At 39.3% G+C, this 24,068-nt stretch overlaps 1 protein-coding gene across 3 annotated transcripts in view; it reads left to right on the forward strand.

The window, feature by feature from the left end:
* Window positions 1–24,068, forward strand: part of TANC1 (tetratricopeptide repeat, ankyrin repeat and coiled-coil containing 1) — a 439,674-nt gene that overhangs the window by 31,643 nt on the left and 383,963 nt on the right. Inside the window, exon 2 of one of the 3 annotated variants that reach the window (XM_053698331.1) lies at window positions 23,841–23,949. The exons of the other annotated variants lie outside the window; for them this stretch is intronic. The gene's annotated coding sequence lies outside the window, so the exon portion shown is untranslated. The remainder of the gene's footprint in view (window positions 1–23,840; window positions 23,950–24,068) is intronic. 3 annotated transcript variants of the gene reach the window in all.

Genomic DNA, 24,068 nt, shown 5'->3' on the forward strand with positions numbered 1-24,068 from the left:
ATAATCTCCCGCCCCAATGTTGTTGCAATCTACCTACATTTATTAACCCCTAATCTGCCGCTCTGGACATCGCCGCCACTATAATAAACATATTAACCCCTAAACCGCCGCACTCCTGCATCACAAACACTGGTTAAATATTATTAACCCCTAATTTGCCGTGCCTAACATCGCCGCCACCTACCTACATTTATTAACCCTAATCTGCCGCCCCCAACACCGCCGCAAATATACTAAATTTATTAACCCCCTAAACCTAAGTCTAACCCTAACACCCCCTAACTTAAATATAATTTAAATAAATCTAAATCAAAATTCCTATCATTACCTAAATAATTCCTATTTAAAACTAAATACTTACCTATAAAATAAACCCTAAACTAGCTACAATATAACTAATAGTTACATTGTAGCTAGCTTAGGGTTTATTTTTATTTTACAGGTAAGTTTGTATTTATTTTAACTAGGTAGATTAGTTAGTAAATAGTTATTAACTATTTACTAACTACCTAGCTAAAATAAATACAAATTTACCTGTAAAATAAAACCTAACCTGAGTTACACTAACACCTAACCTTACACTACAATTAAATAAATTTAATTTATTAAATACAATTACCTAAATTACAAAAAAAACAAAACACTAAATTACACAAAATAAAAAAACTAATTATCAGATATTTAAACTAATTACTCCTAATCTAATAGCCCTATCAAAATAAAAAAGCCCCCCCAAAATAAAAAAAACCCTAGCCTAAACTAAACTACCAATAGCCCTTAAAAGGGCCTCTTACGGGGCATTGCCCCAAAGAAATCAGCTCTTATACCTGTAAAAATAAATACAAACAACCCCCCAACAGTAAAACCCACCACCCACACAACCAACCCCCCAAATAAAATCCTAACTAAAAAAACCTAAGCTCCCCATTGCCCTGAAAAAGGGCATTTGGATGGGCATTGCCCTTAAAAGGGCATTTAGCTCTTTCTCCTGTTAAGTGTAGTCAGTCCACGGGTCATCCATTACTTATGGGATTATAACTCCTCCCTAACAGGAAGTGCAAGAGGATCACCCAAGCAGAGCTGCTATATAGCTCCTCCCCTCTACGTCATATCCAGTCATTCTCTTGCACCTAACTAAAGATAGGATGTGTGAGAGGACTGTGGTGTGTTAAACTTAGTTTTTATTTCTTCAATCAAAAGTTTGTTATTTTAAACGGCACCGGAGTGTGTTGTTTGTTCTCAGGCAGCATTAGAAGAAGAATCTGCCTGAGTTTGTCTATGATCTTAGCGGTCGTAACTAAGATCCACTTGCTGTTCTCGGCCATTCTGAGGAGTGAGGTAACTTCAGAACAGGGGATAGCATGCAGGGCCCACCTGCAAGGAGGTATGTGCAGTAAATTATTTTCTAAGGAATGGAATTGACTGAGAAAATACTGCTAATACCGATGTAATGTAAGTGCAGCCTTAAATGCAGTAGTAGCGACTGGTATCAGGCTGATATGTATGTATGTATACTCTGAGGTATTTCTGGGGAATGGAATTTCACTAAGAAAATACTGTCAATATTAAAGTAATATTTGAGCCTGCACTGCAGGGAAAGCGACTAGCAGCAGGCTTATTAATAAAACTTCATAATTTTCAATTTTTAAAACGTTTAATGGCATGTTAATCGTTTTTTTCTGAGGTACTTGGTGATAAAACTTTATGGGCATGATTTTTACCACATGGCTGTCGTTTTTTTCTGAATAAAAACAGTTTACTGAGCTTCCCCACTGTTGTAATATGAGTGGGAGGGGCCTATTTTAGCGCTTTATTGCGCAGTAAAAATTTAGGCACAGTCTTCCTATTTCTTCCTCCATGATCCAGGACGTCTCTACAAAGCCCAGGGGTCTCCAAAACTAGTTTTGAGGGAGGTAATCAGTCACAGCAGACCTGTGACAGTGTGTTTGACTGTGATAAAAACGTTTATTATTTCAACTGTTATCCGTTTTGGGTATTAAGGGGTTAATCATCCTTTTGCTGGTGGGTGCAATCCTCTGCTAACTTTATACATTTTCTGTTAAAATTTGGTTGTTTTTAACATATTTGGTTCATTGTTAATTCAACTGTGTCACATTTTTATGTTTTCTTAAAAGCGCAGTAGCGTTTTTTATATAGCTTGTAAATTTATTTAAAAGTTTTTTTCCAAGCTTGCTAGTGTTATTGCTAGTCTGTTTAAACATGTCTGACACAAATGAATCTGTTTGTTCATTATGATTAAAGGCCAATGTGGAGCCCAATAGAAATTTGTGCACTCAATGTATAGATGTTACTTTGAATAAAAGTCAAACTTTATATGTTAAAAAAATATCACCAGACAACGAGGGGGAAGTTATGCCGACTAACTCTCCTCACGTGTCAGTACCTTTGCCTCCCGCTCAGGAGGTGCGTGATATTGTGGCGCCAAGTACATCAGGGCAGCCCATACAAATCACTTTGCAAGACATGGCTAATGTTATGATCCTCGATTGATTGCCAGGATCAAACAGGAGAGAGCATCGGTGATTCTAATAGCGCCTGCGTGGCCACGCAGGACCTGGTATGCAGATCTAGTGGACATGTCGTCCTGTCCACCATGGTCTCTGCCTCTGAGACAGGACCTTCTGATTCAGGGTCCTTTCAAACATCCAAATCTAATTTCTCTGAGGCTGACTGCATGGAGATTGAACGCTTGATTTTATCAAAGCGTGGATTCTCGGAGTCAGTGATTGATACCTTAATACAGGCTAGGAAACCTGTTACCAGGAAAATTTACCATAAAATATGGCGTAAATACTTATATTGGTGCGAATCCAAGAGTTACTCATGGAGTAAGGTCAGGATTCCTAGGATATTGTCTTTTCTACAAGAAGGTTTAGAAAAGGGTTTATCTGCTAGTTCGTTAAAGGGACAGATTTCAGCTCTGTCTATCCTTTTACACAAACGTCTGGCCGAAGTTCCAGACGTTCAGGCTTTTTGTCAGGCTTTGACTAGGATTAAGCCGGTGTTTAAGACTGTTGCTCCGCCGTGGAGCTTAAACTTAGTTCTTAACGTTCTGCAAGGTGTTCCGTTTGAACCCCTTCATTCCATCGATATCAAGCTGTTATCTTGGAAAGTTCTGTTTTTAATGGCTATTTCCTCGGCTCGAAGAGTCTCTGAGTTATCGGCCTTACATTGTGATTCTCCTTATCTGATTTTTCATTCAGACAAGGTAGTTCTGCGTACTAAACCTGGGTTCTTACCTAAGGTAGTCACTAACAAGAATATCAATCAAGAGATTGTTGTTCCATCATTGTGCCCTAACCCTTCTTCAAAGAAGGAACAACTTTTGCACAATCTGGACGTCGTCCGTGCCCTGAAATTTTATTTGCAGGCAACTAAAGATTTTCATCAAACTTCTTCCCTGTTTGTCGTTTTATTCTGGACAGAGGAGAGGTCAAAAAGCTTCGGCTACCTCTCTCTCTTTTTGGCTTCGTAGCATAATACGTTTAGCCTATGAGACTGCTGGACAGCAGCCTCCTGAAAGGATTACAGCTCATTCTACTAGAGCTGTGGCTTCCACTTGGGCCTTTAAGAATGAGGCCTCTGTTGAACAGATTTGCAAGGCTGCAACTTGGTCTTCACTTCACACTTTTTCAAAATTTTACAAATTTGACACTTTTGCTTCTTCGGAGGCTGTTTTTGGGAGAAAGGTTCTACAGGCAGTGGTTCCTTCCGTGTAAAGATCCTGCCTGTCCCTCCCGTCATCCGTGTACTTTTAGCTTTGGTATTGGTATCCCATAAGTAATGGATGACCCGTGGACTGACTACACTTAACAGGAGAAAATATAATTTATGCTTACCTGATAAATTCATTTCTCCTGTAGTGTAGTCAGTCCACGGCCCGCCCTGTTTTTTACGGCAGGTCTAAATTTTAATTAAACTCCAGTCACCACTGCACCCTATGGTTTCTCCTTTCTCGTATGGTTTTGGTCGAATGACTGGATATGACGTAGAGGGGAGGAGCTATATAGCAGCTCTGCTTGGGTGATCCTCTTGCACTTCCTGTTAGGGAGGAGTTATAATCCCATAAGTAATGGATGACCCGTGGACTGACTACACTACAGGAGAAATGAATTTATCAGGTAAGCATAAATTATATTTTTTCAAGTGCCCAAACCCTAACATAAAAAAAAACACCCAATAAACCCTTAAAAAAAACTAACACTAACCCCCGAAGATCCACTTACAGTTTTGAAGACCGGACATCCATCCTCAATGAAGCCAGGAGAAGTCTTCATCCAAGCCAGCAGCAGTGGTCCTCCAGACGGGCAGAAGTCTTCATCCAGACGGCATCTTCTATCATCATCCATGCGGAGCGAGTCCATCTTCAAGACATCCGGCGCGGAGCATCCTCTTCCTACGACGGCTCTTCTGGAATGAAGGTTCCTTTAAATGACGTTATCCAAGATGGCGTCCCTTGAATTCCGATTGGCTAATAGAATTCTATCAGCCAATTGGAATTAAAGGTGAAAAAATCCTATTGGCTGATGCAATCAGCCAATAGGATTGAGCTTCAATCTGATTGGAACAGCCAATAGAATGCAAGCTTAATCCTATTGGCTGATTGGATCAGCCAATTGGATTGAAGTTCAATCCTATTGGCTGATTGCATCAACCAATAGGATTTTTTGAAACCTTAACTTCGATTGGATGATAGAATTCTATCAGCCAATCGGAATCTAAGGGACGCCATCTTGGATGACTCATTTTTAAGGAACCTTCATTCGGGAAGAAGACTTCATTCGAAGAAGGTGTTCCACACCGGATGTCTTGAAGATGGACCCGCTCCGCGCCGTATGGATGAAGATAGAAGATGCCGTCTGGATGAAGACTTCTGCCCGTCTGGAGGACCACTTCTCCTGGCTTGGATGAAGACTTCTCCCGGCTTCATTGAGGACTTCTTGCTGCTTCGATGAGGACTTCTCCCGGCTTCGTTGAGGATGGATGTCGGAGCTTCAGGGGGTTAGTGTTTTTTTAAGGGTTTATTGGGTGGGTTTTATTTTTAGGTTAGGGCTTTGGGCTGCAATAGAGCTAAATGTTCTTTTAAGGGCAATGCCCATCCAAATGCCCTTTTCAGAGCAATGGGGAGCTTAGGTTTTTTTAGTTAGGCTTTTATTTGGGGGGTTGGTTGTGTGGGTGGTGGGTTTTACTGTTGGGGGGTTGTTTGTATTTTTTTTTCAGGTAAAAGAGCTGATTTCTTTTGGGCAATGCCCCGCAAAAGGCCCTTTTAAGGGCTATTGGTAGTTTAGTTTAGGCTAGGTTTTTTTTTATTTTGATAGGGCTATTAGATTAGGTTTAATTAGTTTAAATATCTTGTAATTTGTTTTTTATTTTGTGTAATTTAGTGCTTTTTTTTGTAATTTAGGTAATTGTATTTAATTTAGGTAATTTATTTAATTGTAGTGTAGTGTTAGGGGTTAGTGTAACTTAGGTTAGGTTTTATTTTACAGGTAAATTTGTATTTATTTTAGCTAGGTAGTTAGTAAATAGTTAATAACTATTTAGTAACTATTCTACCTAGTTAAAATAAATACAAACTTGCCTGTAAAATAAAAATAAAATCTAAGCTAGATACAATGTAACTATTAGTTATATTGTAGCTAGCTTAGGGTTTATTTTACAGGTATTTAGTTTTAAATAGTAATTATTTAGTTATTAATTGTAGGTTTTATTTAGATTTATTTTAATTATATTTAAGTTAGGGGGTGTTAGGGTTAGACTTAGGTTTAGGGGTTAATAAATATATTATAGTGGCGGCAACGTTGAGGGCGGAAGAATAGGGGTTAATAATTGTAGGTGGGTGGCGGTGATGTTAGGGGCGGCAGATTAGGGGTTAATAATATTTATCTAATGTTTGCGAGGCAGGAGTTCAGCGGTTTAGGGGTTAATATGTTTATTATAGTGGCGGCGGCTGCGTTGGGGCGGCAGATTAGGGGTTAATGTAGGTAGGTTGCGGTGATGTTGGGAGCAGCAGTTTAGGGGTTCATAAATATAATGTAGGTGGCGGCGATGTCGGGGGCGGCAGATTAGGGGTTAATAAGTGTAAGATTAGGGGTGTTTAGACTCGGGTTCATGTTAGGGTGTTAGGTGTACACATAAATTTAGTTTCCCCATAGGAATCAATGGGGCTGTGTTACTGAGCTTTACGCTGCTTTTTTGCAGGTGTTAGGCTTTTTTTCAGCTGGCTCTCCCCATTGATGTCTATGGGGAAATCGTGCACGAGCACGTACAACCAGCTCACCGCTGACTTAAGCAGCGCTGGTATTGGAGTGCGGTATGGAGCTCAATTTTGCTCTACGCTCACTTCTTGCCTTTTAACGCCGGGTTTAGAAAAACCTGTAATACCAGAGCTGTAGGGAACTGAGCGGTGACAATAACGTCCAAGTTAGTACAGCACCCCTACCGCAAAACTCGTAATCTGGCCGAGTTATTTATTTAGATTTATTTTAATTATATTAAAGTTAGGGGGTGTTAGGGTTAGGTTTAGGGGTTAATATGTTTATTATAGTGGCGGCGTTGCCGGAGCGGCAGATTAGGGGTTAGCAAATGTAGCTAGGTGGCGGCGATGTTAGGGGTGGCAGATTAGGGGTTAATAATAATTAACTAGTGTTTGCGATGCGGGAGTGCGGCGGTTTAGGAGTTAATATGTTTATTATAGTGGCGGCGATGTCGGGAGCGGCAGATTAGGGGTTAATAATTTTATTTTAGTGTTTGTGATGCGGGAGGGCCTCTGAGCAGGTGGACAGACATCGCCGCAAATCAACCCGATCTAGTACGATCGGGTTGATTGACATCCCCCTGCTGGTGGCCGATTGGCCACGAGTCAGCTGGGGGCGGTGTTGCACCAGCAGCTTATGTGAGCTGCTGGTGCAATGCTGAATACGGCGAGCGTATTGACTTTGATAACTAGAGGCCTGTGTGTCTAGTGGATTGTGTGTCTGCGGCTGCAGCACTATTCCCCCCCACAGGCAACTGGGATAAGTGAGTACTGTGATAATCTTAAAGTAAATGTACCCAGTTTCATATAATTGTACTTTTAATATGTACTAGATGCATATCAATATCATCTTACTATATCATAAATCCATTTTAAAACTTACATAAAAAATCTTGTTCATCCTGCAGAATACTGATCTTAAGACTTCCCCCTCAAACTCCATGTCCAGCATATTAAAGTTTCCAGTCACTGTGTTTGAAATAATGAGCCCTTAATAGTTACCAAGGGAAAATAATGCAAAAATGACTTGCACTATGGAATTAAAACATTTTTTAACACACAAATGCTGTTCTGTGGCTCTTTCTATGGGGCCTGTTTCTCATATGGTGGCCAGAGAACAGGTTTGGATGTTTCCACAATCTTATGGTAGCACTTTTTGCACTATGGTGACTTGAATGGTCCCTTTGGCCCGAACACTTGGGGGGTGAAATTTTGCCTGGAACACTTGGGGGGAACCATTTAGCCTGGAATTCTGGTGTAAGATGAAGTTTCTTAATCAATATTATGCCACACCGCTGAACCATTGAACACTTCCAATAATATCCTTAGTGGTTTGTATTATAGATGCAAATATCTTGCCATAGTTGGCTTTGAATGAGCTTTGTGTATTACATTACAGGAGCCGGCCTTTATGACGGTTACTATTGATGCCTTTGTCTAGCACTATACAATTCTGTCTCACTTAACTACACTACCATTTATTTTACTGTTTAAGATTTGTTGGGCAAAAGCTTGACTAATTATAGTTATTTTGCCATATTCTTATGCCTTTTTTATAGCTAACTTGTGGCATGTGCACTTGTAGGCTATAGCTAACCTGTGCATGTGCACTTGTAGGCTATAGCTAACCTGTGGCATGTGCACTTGTAGGCTATAGCTAACTTGTGGCATGTGCCCTTGTCGGCTATAGCTAACTTGTGGCATGTGCACTTGTAGGCTATAGCTAATTTGTGCATGTTCACTTGTTAGCTATAGCTAACTTGTGGCATGTGCACTTGTAGGCTATAGCTAACCTGTGGCATGTGCACTTGTCGGCTATAGCTAACCTGTGGCATGTGCACTTGTAGGTTATAGCCAACTTGTGGCATGTGCACTTGTAGGCTATAGCTAACTTGTGGCATGTGCACTTGTAGGCTATAGCTAACTTGTGTATGTGCACTTGTTGGCTGTAGCTAACTTGTGGCATGTGCACTTGTAGGCTATAGCTAATTTGTGCATGTTCACTTGTTAGCTATAGCTAACTTGTGGCATGTGCACTTGTAGGCTATAGCTAACCTGTGGCATGTGCACTTGTCGGCTATAGCTAACCTGTGGCATGTGCACTTGTAGGTTATAGCCAACTTGTGGCATGCGCACTTGTAGGCTATATAGCTAACTTGTGGCATGTTCACTATAGCTAACTTGTGTATGTGCACTTGTTGGCTGTAGCTAACTTGTGGCATGTGCACTTGTAGGCTATAGCTAACTTGTGCATGTGCACTTGTCGGCTATAGCTAACTTGTGGCATGTGCACTTCTCGGCTATAGCTAACCTGTGGCATGTGCACTTGTAGGCTATAGCTAACTTGTGGCATGTGCATTTGTCGGCTATAGCTAACTTGTGCACGTGCACTTGTAGGCTTGCTGTGATTAGCTACTTCACAGTGTGTTATAGTATACTTAAGGGGGGTAAACTAATGTTAGCCCTTTTGTATTTAATTGTTTACTAATGCGGACTCCCATGTCTGTGGTTATTTATGGTATGTTCATTTGCCTAAGTGATGTCACTAATCTAGTTTATATCTTACCAGTCTCCTTGTGTTTCTAAGGTAGTTTATATGCTGGAGAGATATTTTTATATGAAAAATATTCATATTGCCCATGATACACCATAACTATGACTATTAACATCCCTAGTTATCTAATAATAGTTCCTAATATTTTCTTGTAAACTAGGAAAACGGTACGTGTTACCCTAATTTTATTGTGATGCAGCTTAAAGGGGCGATCTGTTCTATTTTAACTTATCAGTCAGAGATCTTCCCTGTGATTTTCTGCTCTTTTGGTTGTACCGCTAGCGGTTGGAGTGGAATGACCATTAAAATAGTCTTGGATAGATTTTTCTCTGCTTACAACTGTTCAACAATAATATTTGGGTGAGTCTCACCTCCCTGCTGCTAATATAGTTCTACATTACTGTATGGGGACAGGTGTTTTGCAACCTCAATAAAAAAATGTTTTAAAAAATGCAACGTTGAAGGGATATGGAGGCCAGTTAGAATGCTGGTACTACTGTACTTTTGTTTTAATATACTGTGTGTGTATATATATATATATGTATGTATATATGTATATATATATATATATATATATATATATATATATATATATATATATATATATATATATATATATATATATATATATATAGCATTGTGTACCCAAAGCACAATCAGGAATACTGACTGGTAGATAAACTCTTGTTAAAAACTAAAGTAGCCCTTGGCTTAGAGCACTGGTTTTCAAACCTGTCTTTAAAGGGACAGTATACACCAATTTTCATATAACTGCATGTAATAGACACTACTATAAGAGATAAGATGCACAGATACTGATTTAAAAATCCAGTATAAAACTGTTTAAAAAATTACTTAGAAGCTCTTGGTTTAGCTCTGTTGAAAAGGCAGGTGGAAAGCCCACTGCAAGTGGGAAATAAGACCCCCCCCTTCTTTTGCATATGAAAAGACCCTTTACACAAACAGGAGCAAGCTGGAGTAGGTATCTGACAGTATTCTCCTAAAACTTTGGGGCTTTGTTAGGAGTCTGAAAATCAGAGCAATGTTATTTAAAAATAAGCAAAACTATACATTTAAAAAAAAAAAAAAACCATGATGAGCTATATAAATAGATCATCTACAAAACATTAATGCAAAGAAAAAATGAGTGTATAATGTCCCTTTAAGCCTCCCTAACAGGCCATATTTTGAGGATATTTGAATTAGAGCACCGGTGAAATAATCAGCTGATTAGTAAACATGGTTATTTTACCTGCTCTCACCCAAAGTAATCCTGAAAATCTGGCCTGTTAGGGAGGACAGGGGACATTTTTTTTTAAAAAAAATGTATCTGCATTTTATGTTATTTTTACTAAAAAGCAGTAGAATGCTAACTGGGTTATGACAATGTTACCTCAATTTAAAATAAATAAAAAAACATAATACAGGTTCACTGGCTGAAAATGTTCTACAAAGTAAATATAAAATATATATTACATACCTCCCAATCTTCCCAGATTTTGTGGAATTGTCACAGGTTTAGAGGTCTGTCCACTGCCCTCCCACAACGTCCCATTCAGCAGCCCAGTTTTTCCCAGCCGTTCCCAGAGCACACCCCTGATCCCGCTACTTCTGTTGTGACCCCGCTCAACATATACTGGTGGGCCACTGACCACAATTCACCTTCATCCCCCCTATCCTAGAAAGCCTTTCGGAAATATTGGGAGGTATTATGTGACGCAGAGAACATTCTTATTATAGTCGGACATGTTAAAGAGACAAACATGTGGCATTTAAAAAACATACCAGGGTACTTCAAATACAAGTTTTTCCTGTGCTAGAAAATCTGGTATATTTTTGTCTAGGTTTAACAAATAGATTAAAGCATTACTATACACATGAGTATACTGCAAAAATGCTGCTGATGGTACCTGAAATACCACTGATATGTACTGCCCACACCATGCCCCATAAACCATGAAGCTATGCCAATGCTCGCCCTGCCCCTGAGATCACCCAGATCCAACCTGGGCCTCCTGGTACAGAGATGTTAGGACAAACCGCTTTGCGGGTCTAAACTTACAGTTTCTAAGGGACTTTAGCATCAAAATTTACATTCACTTTAATGATAAAGTGCACGGTTTTTAAAAATTTGATTAAAAACAGGGGCACTTTAATTCATCAAAATTTACATTTCACTACTGTTGTGAAAAAAAACTTAACTTTTAAACTTGACAGCAGCTCCAGCTTCCTCATGTCGTCGCAAGCCATTTCTGATGTCAGAAATGATGGATAGGTCATCCTCCAATCACGGCTTCCCACTCGGGGGAATCAGTGTCTGATTCAACGCCGTGATTGGAGGAAGCCGGATTTCTCATTTTAGACCAAGGAAGAGGCTTTGCAACGGGTGGAGGAAGCTGGAGCTGCTGTCAAGATTAAAAGGTAAGTTTTTTTTCACAACAGGAGTGAAATGTAAATTTTGATGAATTAAAGTGGCCCTGATTTTAATCGAATTTTTAAAAACCGGGCACTTTAGCATCAAAACTTACATTCACTTAAACAAAATATAACAATCAAAGTGATGATAGAATTTTAGTATCCCTTTAGAATATCCCTTTAAAAATAACATGGAAGAATTTCGATACACAAATATTGAGTAAGCCTAATTATAAAGGGTTAAATTAATCATCTAAGGAGTAGAGGGGTTTATCTTTGGCTAATTACCTCTTTCAGTTTGTTTGTAGCTAAGGCTGAAGTTAGTTCTAAAGGAAACACCCTGAAGGGAATGTTTGATTGATGTGTGAGACCTGCAGATCAAGGGACAGGGTTTTGGTTTGAATTCTGTGGATCAGAGAACTGTGCCGCTCTGCTTGTTTTGAGGAAGCGTTACTTCAGTAAAATAAAACAACAACAAATAATGATATTTGTGCATTTTCCAGAATACAGATATGGTTTATTTAATCTTGATGGAGTCGACTAAAGTTCATATGGTGGTTTAACCGCTAGGTATCCAGAGATGGCAGCAACAAAGAATTGAAACCCTCACTGGTGACCCACTTTTTTACTATCTACATTAAAGAATAAGCAGAATATTATTTTCAATCAAATCAATTATATGCATTTAACTGATGACATTTTCTTAAAGGGACACCATAGTCAAAAATGTTAATAGTTAACCTTTCAAAAACTAGATTTCATAATCTGTATGTATAAATCTGATTTAAAAAAATCAAATAAAAATCAAATATAAATCTAAAGGAGAAACCAGGTTTGGATATTACTGAGATGACATTTCTGTGACAGTATTTTCTTTGACATCATGGAATATGCACACTATGAAATATTTTTCAAAGCTGACACGTCCGTGGGTGATAGATTATTTTTTATTACAATATCCCTTAAAGGGACATTAAACACTTTGAGGTGGTAATATAAAATGATAAATCGTATATACAAAAAAGTCTGCACTATACTTTCATTATTTCTTTTTCCTGTAAATTCATTCTGAAATTATGAGCTTTTCAGTTCCTGTTATAAATGGAAGTGCAGAACACTGTTATATTCCACACAGCCATCAGCTGCACACTCTAGTGACCTATTTATAACTGTCCCTAATAAGCAACAGCAGAGAAGGTAACCTAAGTTACAACATGGCAGCTCCCATTGTTTTATAGACACTAAAACTTATTTTGTCAATATTTTAACAGATCATGAAACTTTACAAAATACATCTACATGTTATTCTCAGAATAATATTTTCTTTGAATACATCATTCTATCTAGCATTTATTTAGTGTTTAATGTCCCTTTAAATCCATGGAACTCTATTTACTGCAAAACCACCCTGCCATACATTAGCTATATATGCATTTTTACCAGAAGTCAACAGCTATACCACACTGGAGAACTTTATTATGTATATAATCCCTCAATTTCTAGAACAATGCTTAAATCTCACCATTCTGTGAAACAGCATCGTTGTGTGGATCTTTTCTGTCAGGGTTTACAGCAAACTCCTCCCACATATTTTAAGTCTGTGCACATTCCTTTTTCCCATTCATAGCTACTTCATATCCATATTCTGACCCCAGCTGTCATTCAGAGTTCATAACCTAAAATATTGTCATTACCACCAAATAAGCCCTACAGTAATGCTGAACCCCTTTTTCATATTCTTTAGCATGCCCTAACAAATAGGTTTCCCCTGCGTCACACAATATTTGTAATTCTTTAATCAAAGCATCTCATCACATCTTTTACACCATATTTGTCCACATTGTAAACCCAATGCTTTATGTTTGTTGGTTACCAGTTCCCCAGTCAGTATATGCAGTGCATGTTTATTTTAACCTCCACTTCTTACAAATATAAATATTATGCCATTTATTTAGAAGGAATTGTATCAGTCAATATTTAAAGGGACACTAAACTGTTGCTATATATCACTGGTTTTCAAACCTGTCCCCAGCCTCCCTAACAGCCCAAATTTTGAGGCTGAACTGGAGCACAGGTGAAATAATTAGCTGATAAGTAAACATGGTTATTTTACCTGCTCTCATCCAAAGTAATACAGAAAACCTGGCCTGTTGGGGAGGCCTGAGGACAGGTTCGAAAACCAGTGCTAAAGAATAACATATAGGCCACGTTTAAACATTTTTTAAAACAAGTTAACATCTTTGAATTTCAATAGCCAAACTCCACCCACTAATAGTAATTGCTTTATTTGCAGGAACTAATCTGGCCTTTATTCTGCAGCTGACAAAGTTAGCCATAGTCGTGTTTTGTAGTTATGTGCTAAAGCCAATTAGGAAAATATATGTAGCATTGTTAGCCTTGAGAAGCCTGCAGTGTACACCACCTGCTTAGAGATATAGAGCATCCACAGTTTTCAGAGCTAAATTAAATAAAAAGTGGGAAAATTCATTATGAAAATATATTGTTTTTCTAAGCATTGCTAAACGTTTTATATTAAAATCTCAAGGGGTTTTCTGTCTCTTTAACCCCTTAACGACTGAGGACGTGCCAGGTACATCCTCCAAAAAACTACCCTTAACGACCAAGGACATGCCTGGCACGACCTCTGGGGTTTGAAGTGCTGGAAGCGATCGCAATCGCTTCCAGCAGCTTCCAGGGTATTGTAGTGATGCCTCAATATTGAGGCATCACTTCAATCCCCTTTTTTACCCACCGATGCAGAGAGGACCACTCTGTGGCCCTCTCTGCATCGGCCATCAATGGTGCCGATCGTTGGTGGGTGGGAGCAGCAGCAGGGAGGCGGGTGGGCCACCCATCGATGTCCAGTTCAGGATCCTGTCACACTGATGTGTGCACGTCGAGACGGGATTGCGACACGGTGGAAGGTGGGGCCATGCACGCGCCACACTTACAGTCACACAAAGGAAGGAGGGAGATCCATCACTGCAGGAGGGAGAAGGAGGCAGAGGGAGGGGGAATACATGTTTGTGGAAGGGATCTGGGAGGGTATTGAGGAGGGGCAGCTACACTACAGAAAATTGATTATTATATATATATATATATAAAAAAAAAAAAAAAAACATTTATTTGGGCAAACTGGGTACTGGCAGACAGCTGACAGCATAAATAAAAAGAGAGAAGCGCTCAACCTGGAAACGAACAATAGCATAATAGCTTGTTCTATGGCTAGTTACCACCCAAGAAGCAGCCTCTTTTTGCTCAACATGTGCCTTTCACAGAGAAAAACTTTCCTGAAGCATATCAGTCTGATCCTGACTTCACAGTACAGTCCAGCCCCGAAATACCAGGCAATCCTTCTCTGAACGAGAGAAACAGCAAAACCCCAGACGTACGTTTCGGCCTATTATGGGCCTCGTCAGTGAGGTGCAGCCATATCCCTCTAGGCACACTGAGCAACGGGTCCACGTCTGGATTCCCGCATCACACTTAGGGAGACTTCCCAAAATGTCATAATTTGCATAAATAAAAAGAGAGAAGCGCTCAACCTGGAAACGAACAATAGCATAATAGCTTGTTCTATGGCTAGTTACCACCCAAGAAGCAGCCTCTTTTTGCTCAACATGTGCCTTTCACAGAGAAAAACTTTCCTGAAGCATATCAGTCTGATCCTGACTTCACAGTACAGTCCAGCCCCGAAATACCAGGCAATCCTTCTCTGAACGAGAGAAACAGCAAAACCCCAGACGTACGTTTCGGCCTATTATGGGCCTCGTCAGTGAGGTGCAGCCATATCCCTCTAGGCACACTGAGCAACGGGTCCACGTCTGGATTCCCGCATCACACTTAGGGAGACTTCCCAAAATGTCATAATTTGCATAAATAAAAAGAGAGAAGCGCTCAACCTGGGAACGAACAATAGCATAATAGCTTGTTCTATGGCTAGTTACCACCCAAGAAGCAGCCTCTTTTTGCTCAACATGTGCCTTTCACAGAGAAAAACTTTCCTGAAGCATATCAGTCTGATCCTGACTTCACAGTACAGTCCAGCCCGAAATACCAGGCAATCCTTCTCTGAACGAGAGAAACAGCAAAACCCCAGACGTACGTTTCGGCCTATTATGGGCCTCGTCAGTGAGGTGCAGCCATATCCCTCTAGGCACACTGAGCACATGTTGAGCAAAAAGAGGCTGCTTCTTGGGTGGTAACTAGCCATAGAACAAGCTATTATGCTATTGTTCGTTTCCAGGTTGAGCGCTTCTCTCTTTTTATTTATGCAAATTATGACATTTTGGGAAGTCTCCCTAAGTGTGATGCGGGAATCCAGACGTGAACCCGTTGCTCAGTGTGCCTAGAGGGATATGGCTGCACCTCCCTGACGAGGCCCACAATAGGCCGAAACGTACGTCTGGGGTTTGCTGTTTCTCTCGTTCAGAGAGGGATTGCCTGGTATTTCGGGGCTGGACTGTACTGTGAAGTCAGGATCAGACTGATATGCTTCAGGAAAGTTCTTCTCTGTGAAAGGCACATGTTGTGCAAAAAGAGGCTGCTTCTTGGGTGGTAACTAGCCATAGAACAAGCTATTATGCTATTGTTTGTTTCCAGGTTGAGCGCTTCTCTCTTTTTATTTATGCAAATTATGACATTTTGGGAAGTCTCCCTAAGTGTGATGCGGGAATCCAGACGTGGACCCGTTGCTCAGTGTGCGTAGAGGGATATGGCTGCACCTCACTGACGAGGCCCACAATAGGCCGAAACGTACGTCTGGGGTTTTGCTGTTTCTCTCGTTCAGAGAGGGATTGCCTGGTATTTCGGGGCTGGACTGTACTGTGAAGTCAGGATCAGACTGATATGCTTCAGGAAAGTTCTTCTCTGTGAAAGGCACATGTTGAGCAAAAAGAGGCTGCTTCTTGGGTGGTAACTAGCCATAGAACAAGCTATTATGCTATTGTTCGTTTCCAGGTTGAGCGCTTCTCTCTTTTTATTTAGACAGCTGACAGTACCCAAGATGGATGCAAATAGGTAGAGGGGCGAGGTTTAGAGAGATGTATGGGGGGGGATCAGGGAGGTTGGGGGCTAAGGGGGTATCCATCACTGCAGACTTAATATAAAAAAAATAATAATAAATGGCTTTTATTTTAGTACTTGCAGACTTTCTGCCAGTACTTAAAATGGCGGTGACAATTGTGAGGTGGGGGAAGGAAGAGAGCTGTTTGAGGGGGGTTAGGGAGGGATCAGGGGTGGGATGTGTCAGGTAGGAGGCTGATCTCTACACTAGAGCTAAAATTACCCCTACAAGCTACCTAATTAACCCCATAACTGCTGGGCATAATACATGTGTGGTGCGCAGCAGCATTTTGCAGCCTTCTAACTACCAAAAAGCAATGCCAAAGTCATATATATCTGCTATTTCTGAACAAAGGGGATCCTAGAGAAGAATTTACAACCACTTGTGCCATAATTGCACTGTTTGTAAATAATTTCAGTGAGAAACCTAAAATTGTGAAAAAAGTTAACATTTTTTTTTTTATTTGATCGCATTTGGCAGTGAAATTGTGGCATGAAATATACCAAAATGGGCCTAGATCAATACTTTCAGTTGTCTACTACACTAAAGCTAAAATTAACCCTACAAGCTCCCTAATTAACCGTGTGGTTCATGCAAGGCGACCAAAGACTTTGCATAACCTGGAGGCATTTTGCCAAGACGAATGAGCAACTATACCACCTGCAAGAATTTGGGGCAACATAGACAACTATTACAAAAGACTGCACGCTGTCATTGATGCTAAAGGGGGCAATACACAGTATTAAGAACTAAGGGTGTCATTTTATTTTGTTATTTGTTGTCATGTTTTGCTTTATGATTGTGCCATTCTGTTATGACCTTCAGATGAATATGAATCCCATAAGAAATGTGTTTTGCCTGCTCACTCATGATTTCTTTAAAAATCGTACATATATTACCAATTCTCCAAGGCCATGCAAACTTTTGAGCACAACTGTATATAATATTAACTCTGGAAATCATTAGAGCAGTTTGCTTTCTGTTAGTCTGCCTGTAGAAAACTGTTAATATTTAACTGATAAGCCATAAAATAACATTATGCATCTTAAAGGGACAGTGAACTGTAAAAATATGTTTCCCTTAAAAGGATATGAAACCCATAACATTTCTTTTATGATTCAGACAGAGCATATTCGTTTAAACAAAAATTTGTTAAAGGGATATGAAGACCAAAATGTTTATTTTGTGATTCAGATAAAGCATGCAATTTTACACAACTTTCTAATTTACAATTTTTCTTCTTTCTCTTGGTATCTTTTTTTAAAGCAGGGATGTATGCTTAGGAGCCGGCCCATTTCTGGAGCACTATATGGCAGCAGTTTTGCAAGCATGTTATCCATATATGGAAGCACTATTTCCTGCCATGTAGTGCTCCGCACACCTATTAAGGTATCTCTTCAACACAGAATATGATGGAAATGAAGTCAATTTGATAATAGAAGTAAATTGGAAACTTTTATAACATGGTATGCTCTGTCTGAATCACAAAATATTTATTTGGAGGTTTCATATGCTTTTAAAATTGTAGGCTCTATCTGAATCATGAAAGAAACATTTGGGGTTTCATGTCCCAATTACGTTTATATACCAGCTGCAGTTATACTTGTTGTACCAGTAGAAAATGTATGAGAAAGTGCTTGTTTAGGTTTATTTTCTATATGAAACAGCTTATTTTGTCGTTTGAAACCACAACCCATTAAAATTGGTTGAGCTTGCAGGGAAATTAGATCTTATTTTTTTTTTTCAGTTTATTTACGCTTTTTTTTTTATAGTATCCCTGTCTGTATACCAAAAACAGTACTAAGAAAGAACTATTGAAAATTAACATTGTATTACTTATCTCTCCTAAACCCTACCGGGAGTGTAATTTCTTCTTCTGGCTATGTTTACACAGCTTTTCTATAGTCTATGTATAAAAACTTTCAGTAAAGGAAGGGATAAATAACACTGGCAAAATAAGCTATGGCATATGCCGCTATAATGTTAAAGGAGCTATTTGTAAACTATTTTATTCACTCCAGCAGGTAAAATTGATTATTAGGAACAAATTAAAGGGGAGAAAAATTTAGGCTACACTGTCCCTTTAACAGTACAGGTTTGCTTCTATAGTATATAGAGGAGTATTTATCAAAGCAATTCTCCTAAAATGACGCCTATAAATCTGTATATGACTGAATCCCCTGATTTATTAATTCAAAGGTCCGACTATACATTTCTCTCTCTTCGTTCCTGTTCACCAAGGCACATTGGAGCACTTAAAAAAAAAGGATTACATTTGCTAGTTTTAGTCGCATTACGCCCAGTTACCAATTTATATATTTTTTTTTTTAGCGCCTTTGGAGAACGCAAACTTCTACAAATACACACAATTATAGTTCTCCATAGGTACTGTGAAGAACAGCATTAGAAATCATTATGTTTTTGATTCTAGCAGGTATATCTTTGGTTAGATGTATATGCCAAATATAGAATGCAAAATTGCCCCACAATGAATGAAAATTGCAATAAAAATTTGAATGTGTTACGGTTTTATAGGGTCATTATTATTACACAGTTAAAGTAAAAATGTATTGTGGTAACACACCAAAATGAATGCGCAAATTTGCCCCATGTAAAATGCAAATGTAATAGATTACTTGTAGAGGGCAAAAAATACTACCTAAAAACATGGGTTTGAAATGATAAATCAGGAGATCTTCCTTTTTTTCTTGTGGAGAAGATCACCAAAATCCGCCCCAGCTCGCCTTCTAAACCGCGAAAATTAATACAAACAATTTTTTGATAAATTTTTGTGCATCAGTGCGTTTCTCCAAGGGCGAGCTGCAGAGAACTCAGAGGAGAATACAAAGGCTAATTCTACTAGTCCTTGATAAATCTAGCCCATACGGTTGCCACCATGCCAGGTCCAGTTCAAAATTGAAAATAAAGTTTAAAGAGATACGAAACCCCACATTTTTCTTTCATGTTTTAGATAGAGCATGCAGTTTAGCACAACTTTACAATTTACTTCTATTATTTAATTTGCTTTGTTCTATTGATATCCTTTGTTGAAAATAATACATAGGAAGGGTCAGGTGCAGATAAGCAGTACTAGGAGCTAGCTGCTGATTTGTGGCTGCACATATATTCTTCTTGTCATTGGCTTACCTTGTGTTCAGCTAGCTCCCAGTAGTGCTCTGCTGCTGCTTCAACAAAGGATACCAAAGGAACAAAGCTAATTTACTAATATAAGTAAAATGGAAAATTGTTTAAAATTGTATGCTCTTTCTGAATCATAAAATAAAAATTTGACATTGCATATTCTTTTAAATATAGAATTTAAGATGCTGTCATGGTAAAACTTTATCTAAGAGTGTTGTAATATAATTATAAACAAACTAGTTGATAAGGCTGCCCAAAGGGCAGTCTGTGTTAAAAATGTAACCCTCCAAGCTACAAAAAATAAATAAGTTAAAATATTTTAAAAAAATAAACAACACTATCCAAAATAAAAAAAATTAAATCTAATCCCTATGAAAATAAAAAGCCCACCCAAAATAAAAACACCCCCTAATCTAAGAATAAACTACCAATGGTCTTTAAAATGGCTTTTTGTGGGGAATTGCCCTAAAGAAATCAGCTCTTTTAGAGTAAAAATAAACAAAGTCCCCCCTAACAGTAAAATCCCCCCCCCCCAAAAAAAACTAACACTAATAAACCTAAACTACCCATTGCCCCTAAAGGGGCATTTGTATGGACATTGCCCTTAAAAGGGCATTCAGCTCTTTTTCACTGCCCTTTAAAGGGCATTCAGCTCTTTTGCAAATTGCCCAATAAACCCTAATATAAATACACCCCCCCCCAAAAAACAAAACAAAAAAAAACTAACACTAAAGCCCCAAATAGGTACTCACGGTTTCAGAAGTCCGGCGGAGAAGGTCTTTCTTCCAGACGGGTCCATCATCTTCATCCACAGCGAAGGCAGAGCTAAGGCCGGAGCGGTCTTCCCAGATGTAGCGATCCTCGGCAGTGGTCATCTGTGGCGGCGTCGGCGGGCCTCTGCGGCATAGAGGCTCCTCTTCATCCGATGTCCATTGTATACTGAATATTGAATGCAAGGTACCGCAATCAATTTGGGGTACCTTACATTCCTAATGGCTGAATTTGTCAAAACAGCCAATAGGATTAGAGCTACTGAAATCCTATTACCTGTTCAAATCAGCCAATAAGATTTCAGTAGCTCTCATCATATTGGCTGAATTTAAAAATCAATATTTAAAATACTGGTGCACTGAGAATATCTAGCTATGCTTCACATGCACGTGCAGAGAAAAATGTTAACACTAAAATACTGATTACTTTTACTAGAAGCATTTTTGCCAGTACATGTATATTGCAAATATGTTTCTATTCTAAGATTACATTAATTTATGTGCATTTAAATTTTGACTGGAATGTCCTTTAATGTAGTAAATATCTGTTTACGGCCCTGCATGGTAACTCTTTCAAGGCCTTGTACCAAAGGCAACCACCAAGATCACTACTGTTTTTAGGTTGGTGAGGTACGCGTCCTATCTGGCAGCTTTTTAACGTGTCTCTTATTGTACTTGTATGTTAAAGCTGTTTATTTTGACTTTGAAACAAACAGGAGATGATAGAAGCTCACTGGCTGATAAGGAAACCAACCACATCTAGTGGTAGAAGTGACATAAGCACAAATACAATGTTTGTTACAGCACAATAAACAAAGTTCCGATGTAAACAAATAAGTAAACATTTCAATCACGCGATCGTTCATGTCATCTCTTGATTTCAATGATGGGATCGGGTCAGGGGGGAGTGCCTGTGACGCTAGTCACTCCCTCCAGCCCGCGATCCCATTTAGGAAATGGTTACGGCATTAGGACAGTCAAATGGCTAGGCCGTTCATGCTGTCCTAACGGTGCTAAAGCCCAACAAAGTTAGGTGTCCCTTTAATTTTAGCTTTAGTGTAGAGATCAGCCTCCCACCTGACACATCACACCCCATGATCCCTCCCAAACAGCTCTCTTCCCTCCCCCACCCCACAATTGTCCCTGCCATCTTAAGTACTGGCAGAAAGTCTGCCAGTACTAAAATAAAAGCTATCTTTTAATTTATTTTTTTAAGCAATTTTACATATGCTGCTGTGTAGGATCCCCCTTAGCCCCCAAACACCCTGATCCCCCACAAACAGCTCTTTAACCCTCCCCCTCTAACTTATTAGGAGCCATCTTGGGTACTGGCAGCTGTCTGCCAGTACCCAGTTTACAAAAACAAAAAATATTTTTATTTAAAACATGTTTTTTCTGTAGTATAGCTTCCCCCCCCCCCAAAGATCAACCCCCACACCCACTCCCAGATCCCTTTAGTCACATTTTATTTTTATTTCCCACCTCCCTCTCTCCCACTTTTCATACAAAAGAATTCCATAGTATAGCGGTTCCCACCCGCTCCCTACCCGTGCACGCGTCCGCCACCCGCCCCCGTGCACGCACGCACGCAAGACCCCACCCCCCTCTCTCTATAGCAAACCATCGATGACCGCCCACCCGCCTCCCACTTCGGCTCCCACCCACCAACGACTGCAGCCATCGATGGCCGTTGCAGAGAGGGCCACAGAGTGGCTCTTTAAGCACCGGAGGGGTAAAAAAGGTTATTGCAGGATGCCTCGATATCGAGGCATCACTGCAATAACCGGAAAGTGGCTGGAAGTGATCAGGATCGTTTCCACCGCTTTCCCAGACCAACGACGTGCAGGGTACGTCCTCGGTCGTTAAGGGTATTTTTTGGAGGACGTACCCTGCACGTCGTCGGTCGTTAAGGGGTTAAGAAGCAATAAGAAAACAACCACTATAATAACCCTTTCATTTTCCTTTTTATTAGTGTGTAGTTTTTCATTTTATTTCTTTTATCAAATTTGCTTCATATTCTTGGTAATAGGGATGCACATTCGGCTGTTTTGTGCAAATCCAGATCTTAGTGTGTTGCACTTTCACAAGAAGAAATCCAGCTCCAAAAGGAGCCGAATGCTGCTGGCGGGGCCATTTTTTGCATTTGTTTGCTAATGAAACAGCCGAATGCACATCCCTACTTGGTATCCTTTGTTGGAGCAGCAGCAATGCACTACTGGGAGCTAGCTGAATACATTAGGTTAGCCAATAAAAAGAGGCATATATGTGCAGCCACCAATCAGCTAGCTCCCAGTATTGCATTGTTGCTTTTGAGCCTATCAAGGTATGCTAACAAAAATTTGCTAACAAAGGATACTAAGAGAAAAAGCAAATGAGATAATAGAAGTAAATAGGAAAGCTGTTTAAATTGCATATTCTGCCTGAGTCATGAAGTTTAGTTTTGACTTTAATGTCCCTTTAATTTGTCCCTTTTTCCTATTATTTAAAGGAACAATCAAGTCAAAATGAAACTTTCCTGATTCAGATAGAGCATGCAATTTAAAAAACATTCCAGTTCACTTTCATTAAAAGAACATAAAACCCCAACATGTTCTCTCCTGATTCAGATAGAGAATAACATTTTAAACAACTTTCCAACTTATTTCTATTATCTAATTTGCTTCATTCTCTTGAAGCAGCAGCAATGCACTACTGGCTGCACTACTGAAAGCCAATGACAAGAGGCATATATGTGCAGCCACCAATAAGCACCTCCTACCTAGGTATCCCTTTTAACAAAGATCAAGAAAACAAAGCAGATTATATAATAGAAGTACATTGGAAAGTTGTTTCAAATAAAAAGCTCTATCTGAATTAGGAAAGAAAAAACATGGGGTTTATGTCCCTTTAACAACATGTGCACAGTCTTTTTAGATGCACACTTTCTGAGTCACCAGCTCCTACTTAGAATGTGCAAGAATTCACAGAATATATGTATATGCATTTCTGATTGGCTGATGGCCGTCATATGATACAGGAGGAGTTGAAATAGATATTTTATAACTCCACAGACATAAAACTGAAATCTGTCAGAAAAAAATCTGCAACTCTTTGAAGTTCAATTTACTTGCTATTGCATTGTTTTTTTATCATGTTTGTTGATTATGCAAATTTACTGTATGTACTGGTACTTTAAAGGGATATGAAAGTGAAAATGATGTACGATTCAGATAGAGCATGTCATTTTAATACTCTTTTTAAAATGAACTTCTATTTTCAAATGTCCTTCGTTCTCTTTGTCTCCCTTGTTGAAAAAGAATATGCTCATATCCTACACTTGCGAACTAGCTGCTGATTGGTGCCAGCACACATTTGTCCGTTGTGATTCAGGTAGCTGCCGGTAATACAATGCTTTTCCTTCAGCAAAGGATAACAAGATAATGAAGCAAATTTGATAATAGAAGTAAATTGAAAAGTTGTTTAAAATTGGATGCTCTATCCAAATCGTGAAATACATTTTTGGGGGTTTCCTGTCCCTTTAAGTCTGACTGTTGTAGATTTTCCTGCCCTGAAAACTGAAAAATCACATGACAGGATTCAAAGGCCTAACCTTTCCACATATCTCTTCCTAATTTGCAGGCTGTCTTTTTCTACCGAAGCCAAACTATGTTAACACAAGCCTTGTCTTCCACAGTCCAGGTTAGCTCCTCCATATAAGGAAAGCGGTAGCCAGAGATTTCATTCAAAGGTACGACATGTGGAGTTACAGTAATGTGATCTGTGGAGATTTGGTCATTCTGTTGGTGTTTCCAGATTTCTTAAAAAGAAACCAGGAAGGAGGAAAGCAGGGTTGGGAAGTCTATATTC

This window comes from Bombina bombina, chromosome 1 (assembly GCF_027579735.1).
Source record: "Bombina bombina isolate aBomBom1 chromosome 1, aBomBom1.pri, whole genome shotgun sequence".
NCBI lineage: Eukaryota > Metazoa > Chordata > Amphibia > Anura > Bombinatoridae > Bombina > Bombina bombina.